The sequence below is a fragment of the Bombus impatiens genome, unplaced genomic scaffold, assembly GCF_000188095.3.
Source record: "Bombus impatiens unplaced genomic scaffold, BIMP_2.2 scf_0317, whole genome shotgun sequence".
NCBI classification, from domain to species: domain Eukaryota; kingdom Metazoa; phylum Arthropoda; class Insecta; order Hymenoptera; family Apidae; genus Bombus; species Bombus impatiens.
Window position 1 is genome coordinate 2,745,036 of NT_176736.1, and position 7,443 is coordinate 2,752,478.

A 7,443-nucleotide genomic window follows, 5' to 3' on the forward strand; every position below is an offset into this window, starting at 1 on the left:
ACGAGCCACAGGTGAGGGACGTGGTGGAGAGGGTTAACATTTCGTCGGGAAGGGGTCGAAGGGGAAAGAGGGGAAGTACAGCCAGAACGAACGGAGGGGAAGGAAAAAGGTGGTGGGAGAGAAACGAAGGAGAGAAACTTGGTGTGGTGGTGTTGTGTGTGACTCAGCTCGGAATGAACGAATAGGCCAACAGCATAGCAAAAGCTGTGTCCCGTAGCCTGTGTGCACGGGGTATACACACGTATACGCGTACAGAGTGATCGAGAAATAAGGGTCCGGGTATGGTCTTCCGGTGAAGCGGTGCGGATGATCGAATGGCGCCGATGTTTCGGGCACGTGGCACCGGCCCGCCGGATTTTTGTCAAACTGTTCTCTAAATCGTTCTTCTCTCTGCTCTTTTTATCCTTCTTTTTTTTATATTTCGTCGATGTCGTGTTTCGTCGACCAGAAAAATTGGATGTACCGCATAAAGATCTCTATATACTCGAAACTAGGCAGGGAGGAGGAGTTTATTTTAGAGATACTTCGAGAGCGTTGTATTTTTGCACGAGGGTTTTCCACGGTTCAGAATACAGGCGTCTTCAGAAGAGAAGCAAAAAATTGGAAACGAAACGATCATTTTTTAAATTGAAATGGGATTTGTGTCGTATTAGTAGCACGGTATTAATAACGCGGACGATTTACGTGGTACCGATGATTTCACGTGCACCGAACCATAATACGTTGCCGCTCCAACGATTCCATCCGTACCTCGTGGGAATGCGTTTCCACGGTTTATTTAACGACGCCCGCTCCGCGCGTTTATGTTCTCAATAAAATGTCGATCGCGTGATTGAACCGGAGCCGTTCGGTTCTCCATGAAACGTTTTACCGATCGTACGAGCTACTTTAAAATTACCCGTATAATACGTCCGACAATCTTCGTCTATTAGATCTATATATACATATATTTTGTACGTTATTGACAAAATCCTCGATCGAGGGAAATTGTCGTCACGATAAATAAACAAATCGAGAAACGGTTCGTACGTTCGGCTTTACTCGCGATTCGATTGCAAATGGTAGACGAACAGTCACCCAGTATATTAGAGACTAACTATACCTGAATCCAGCAGAGCGTGACTTTTCACGTGTAGTCGTGCTGGAGTGGGGTATGATCGTAGCCCGGCGTAGAGTAAGATAGACTTTGATAGAATTTACACGGTGGCTTCGAACAGAGCCAAGAACCTCTGCGATGCAAAGACCGCGATGGACACGGATTGCGACAGGTAATCCTTCATTTTTTTCCCCCTCATAACCCGTGTCCTTCTGTGGACTTGGTCGGTTCGCCTCGCTCATTTATCTGGACACTAGCGACTTCGCATCACTGTTCCCTTTCGTGCACGATGTTATTATTCAGCGTTAAAAGGACTTGCCATTAAATGTCCCGAAAGAGATACGAGAACGAGTATCCTCCGTTCCGATCCATTCTCACCGTGCGATTCTATTCGCGCGTTTTATCAAATTACCAACACGGTAATTACCCCCTTGTAATTACCACTACGTGTATAGGGATTATTCTCCTTGTATCCTTTCGCGGCGTACAAACGGGGGAATGATAAATACTTCTCGCTAATTACTCGTCCTTTGATCAATCTTGGTCAAGTTGAATTTATTCAATATATTCTATGTGGAACAAAATCATCGCTAGAAGATGGGTCAACGACACTTTGCAGAGATTCCGTTCGGAACGAACAGTCGGCCAGACTGTTACGGTACTCTTTTTTAATTATCGCTCGCATAGTTGCCCATCGATGGATGGCTAAACCGAGATAGCATGGAACGGACCGCGTTGCAGCTCGTGATTTTTTCACCGGAGGTTGTTTTTCGGTGGTTATTTCCTTGTTTCGCGTGGTTTGGGCATCGCCGTTTCTAGTTCCTTCGAAGGAGGATTACCATGACCGTCGCAGCGCAACTGGTCTATGCGCATGGAGAAATGCAGCTGATGCGCACCGCTGAATCTCGAGGTCAGCGACTCGTCGACGGAGTTAGTGGAGCGCTTAGGCTCGCTCCAGGGATTTTATGAATTGGTGCATGGTCGCTGCGCGAAGATCGCAGTGTAGAAGGAGGAAGAAGCATCGAGGAAGAAGACGCAAGAATTAGAAATGAAAGAGTTCTATCGTATTTAGACCGGCCAGCCTGAAATCGTCGAAAAAGAATCGCGAGGGAAACGATGGCCAGCATAAACTATGAAAGTTATACGTATAGAAGGAGTCGATAACATTTAACAACAAGAACTTGCTCGTTGGTTTTATCTTTCCCAATACTTGCTCAAAGTTTTTCTGGTTAACTATATTCTTTCGGTAGCGAATATAGCAAAGACTGTTACTAGTTTCGATAAAGAAGACACAGTACTCGCTTCATCGCCATGTCGTTCTGTACATTTTTCGCTCTCCTTGGTTCACGATAGAAGAAGGATCACATGGTTCACGTGTTGGATTCCATTATCTTTTTCTTCGTTTGGCATCTTTCAAGGATCGGCATCGTGTACCACCTCTCGTCATCGTCATCGGTAGCAACTTGTAGCGCCATGATTGTCCTCCGTGTTCTATTCTTCGTTCCATCTCTCTGTCCTCCTCGCTTCATGGTGTTCCGCTCACGAGCCACGGAGTACGCAGGTGCATTAACCGGACATTCAGCACCGTAACGCTGGCCTTAGAGACGGGAAGATACCAGAGGAACGAGGGACAAGGAGAGACAGAAACGGGCGAGTAAGGCCGGAGAGAGAGACGAAGAAAGTATATAAGAAAGTAAGGAGAGGGGCACCTAAGTACTAGAGTTTGCTGCTAGAGCAGATGGCTGGGATTCGAATTCCTCGGTCGCCCCGTTCTAAACCGCGAAGGCTTAAACCTTAAAGCTGCCCTCCGACGTCGAGACCGAACCAGCAAACGATGCAGCTTATTCGCGCTGGAATGTCTCTGCTTTCGACTACGGTGCCGCATACCCGTCTACGACTTCGGTTACCATTGGATATCTCGCGTATTACGCTTCATCGCGCAGCTGACCCTCGTTATCTTCATGAATTAATGCTTTAGACGTAATTCGTCTTGCTTTACATAACTCGTAACACGAAGACACGGAACTTTTAACGCGACGATTTAAAGGGTGGAAGATGCCAGTCGAAATAAATACGCGAATCTTTGTCGTACTTGGCAAGTTGATTCGCTCGTTACTCTGGAACCCGGGCAATTAAATGGGTCAAATTGGAATTACTCCATGCCGAACGCTGTGTATTAACGCTTCGTATACAATGTACCGTAACCTGTATTAAGAATCTGTCGTGTTTGGTCTTTGGAGAAATTCGAAACTCGAGTTGCTAGCGATATTGCGTTCCCGAAACGAGAGTACATTAATCCGTGACAATTTGGAACTGCACCAAAACGGCATGCGGGATATCCCATGCAAGCCTATGAAGAAGCGTCGAAAGCCTGGCGACACTGGCGGCTCGCCAATTCGCGGAGCCGCGTCGTACAGCCAAAGGAAAAGCGGCTTGACCCTCATTGTAGGTTTCAGACAGGTGCTTCGTCTCGTGCAGTTTCTTTGCTGTTGTTGGTTCGCGTCGATCGATCGGGCCATATGCCGAGTTACGAAGAAGAAGAGTCGCAGTTGATGTTATAAATATAAAGTTGGGGGAATTCGAGACGCAATATCGTGTCTGGCCGAGTCTCCTTGTGGCCTATAGTCTCCATAGCATCGTTCCTCGTACGAAGAGACTGCTCCGTAGTCGCTTTTCACGAGAAACTGGTTTTCATCGCGCCACCGTGGTGATCCCGGTATCGCAGAGGCCGAACAGAGCTCCGTGTTCTCGAGACCTGGTCGCTGTACTCACGGGAGTCGGGTAATGCGGCTTTAATGCTCGAAGATGCAACATGAGACGCGCGTCCTTCCCACCGACTTTAAACGAATTCGATCAGAGAGGAAAAGAAAAGATTACTCTATCTCTAGGAGAATTTTACAGAGAATCATCTGCGAGTATCTGTTATAACGATGCATAAAGATCAACCTTTACCTCTTGCTTAACCCCGATTTCTGCTCCACAAGACAATGCAACCGTGGAAAGAGAAACGACGGTACCGAGCGTGAGTTATCTTCGCAAGTTCACGTCATCTGATTCGTCGGCCTATAATCGTTACGTACGAAAAACTGGTTTCCCAGAGAGTCCGATGGTCGCTTTATCTAACGACTATCTTTTATCAGATAGTCCGTGGCCGCGGCTCCGAAAAGTGACCGAGCATTCTCTCGGTTTTCGTTGGTACCGGTACGGTCAAAAGAACTTGTGTGTGGAACCACGAGAACGCTGTCTACCGCTTCTTTGGTACATCTTTTAACGGGCGTCAAGATAAGAATCCTTGACACCCATCCTCATCTTCTGCACTGATTGAGTGTAGCACGTAGGAAAGGACTCAACGGCGAGTGCGTCTCTCGTTGTTTTAATTTAGGGCTCGACGAGTTTCTGCCTGTCGTATCTGTAAATAATATCAGTTCTCACCGTGAATCCTTCTGTTCGCCTCATTCTTGAATCGGTGGCCGGTGGCGGGCAGCTTGGATCGCTGTAATTTCTTTATGACCTTAAAGCGATACGTTCTGAATGCTAAACGATGCGTATGCCTTCGTTGGCGTGCCGTTCAGGACGAAACGAAACGAAACGAAACGAAATGAAACGAACGAAATCCACTGGTACATTATGCTTTTCAGAGAATATTTTTTTGTACTTTGTGTGAGCAGCCACGTACGTGACGGCCACGTTTACAGCGCTTACCCCTCTGGGAATAACATTTCCGCCGCATTACAAATTCCTCTTTGTCGACTGTACGGGCTGACGGAAGTCGACTATCGTGCTGGTTCTCGACCCTGACCCAACGATCGTACTGCTGAAATCTCTGGACAAATATACCCTTCAGTTACGCAGATATCTTTCTTCGCTATTTCAATTTGCTTTCGTTTAAAAATTGATTCCGAATAAAAGGATTTTCAACAGGTTGCTTGAGTGGTAGTAGTATCTTATGATTTTCTCATGTACGAAGATGTAGTTATTTCTAAAGTAAAACGTTGAAATATTTTACGCAGTTTGTAGTCGCTGTTCTGGAATTTGGAATTTAGAGTTAAAACTGGGCTAGAATAAAATTGAAGCTGTAAGTTTCATCGAATTAAATTTTATCCACCATCTAGATTATAAACATAATTTGATACTACGAGATAAAGGGTCGTTTCCTCCCCTATTTCACCGTACTATTTCCTATCTAAGGTTGTTAGTCCTTTCACAAATAGTTGAGAAACACGATCCCTCGATTGTCTCCAGTTATGTAGCGCGTTAACACTTCGTAGCATGTTGCTGCGTATTTATAGCGAGACACCGCACCGGTGTCTTCGGTATAAACGTCTGCAAGTGCCTTCAGAACGTATCTAATAATTCGTGGCGTTAGCTACAACATCCGAGGTGATTATGATACATTTGTTTGACTCGTCGATATTCGACGACCTGGTAGTCGAGGGAAAACTTGACTCAGAGCTGTGAGCTCTTCGTAACAGGTGTTGGACGACGATGGCGCGGTGTTTGGCTCGCTTCAACAGGTAAGACCTGCAGTGGCGGTGGCTCACAGGCAACGGACCGTTTCGCAGGTGAAGCCCACAGCTGCGAAATAAGACAGAGAAAGAACCACGGGAAAAAGAAATCGCTTTACTTGACACGCTGTGCTTCCGTCAGCTTTATTCAATAGGTTCCAACCAATTGTTTATCTTTGTACGTCATGCAATAGAACTCATAGTTCAGATTTCCAATATCTTTATTTGATTCGAATTCATTTGTTAGTTAGGAGATGTTATTATTAGTGAACTGCAGATATTTTACGCATTTGTAGAGAATTTTAAGTTTGTACAAATTTACAGAAAGCACGCAATATGAAAAATACTTTCTGAAAAAATGCTCGCTTATTTCTATACACAGAGGATGTGTTCTATAATAGTTTTATATTCATAGCAGAGAACGCAAATAATTTCGATCGATCTACGCAGCTTCCAGATACGTATCTCGGTTCATCGTCATAACCAAAGTGTCTACGGGGTTCCTTCTTACAAATTACGACGCTCGCGGCCGTGGCATATCTTAATCTTGTCAGTAAACCGGCTCTCGCTTGATGCTTTCGATTGATGAGACCTGGCAAACCGTACTAGTAATACCTAGCAGCTACATCGTCGAATCACAGCCACGATCCGCACTACCTCTCGTCATTACCGATCGAAGAAAATCCCTGGTGTAATTTTTAAGATTCTGCAGTTTGATATGTTTCTACGTGAAATCGATCTTTGAACAACTAGATCTCTTGAAAATTCTCTAACACCGAAGAGATATCCCAATGCTAATTACTCGCGTTACTATGTGTAATGAATCCTAGTCATCAATTTTTCGATAAAAATTCTGCAACAACATTTATACGCTTCTAAAGTCTATGTTATAACACATAGCGTCATAAATTTCATAGTGTAAGTTCAACAGATAATAAAAGTAAAATTTTTAATGTAAGTAGAGTTTAAGCAAGTATCATAGGTGGTAGATGTGCAAAATACATTATCTATTATCGAATAAAATTAGAGCAAGTAACGTTCTTAGCATACGACCCTCGAAACGTCTCTCCTTCGTTTTCACACGAAACCTCGTCAATCTTCCGAATGCGAAAGCTTTCCATTTCTTACTTGCAAAAAATTATTCTCGGTTTATTTTCCAATTAATTCAAAACGTAGGAAGTAGCGCCTAGAAACGATTTTTCCGACGCGTGCTTTCTATCTAGCGAGGAAAAGGTCAGCGTACCGTCATTTGTTCGCCGGTAGAACACATATCGCGCGTGATGTGTGCGCGACGTAAGTGGAGCCCATGGTCGATGGGTACGACGGGCACGTTAGAGGTGCATAAACACACATAGAAGTGGAAATGCCAGGATTGGCAAGAGAGCTGCCGACCGAGTTCGCCGGAGACACGGCTGGCCGCCTGTGGCTTCGCTCTGCCGCTTTTCGTCTCTCCTTTTCTCCCATTCCGTAGACCATTCCCTCTTCCCTCACGATTACCACCTTCCCTTTTTCAGATTCTGCCGCGAACGTACTGTACACCACCGTGGCTGCAACCCTCTGTAGCTAAGGCACGATGAAACGAACTGGTGGTGTCTACCATGTTGCAGGTGCACGTCTACGGGGTGTTCTTGAAACGAGAAACACAGGAAAGCGGTGGGAAAAAATGGAACCTAAAAGAGAACATTCCTTGTCTATGAATCGACGATGAGTTCTACGGTCTATAAATAAGTTGGAAGATCGAGAAGCTTGACACTATTATTGTCTTCGATGACAAGTTTTCAGAAGGAAAGTCTTCAACGCAATTATGTGGTGAAGTAACGTTTAATGGAAAAGTCAATTGTA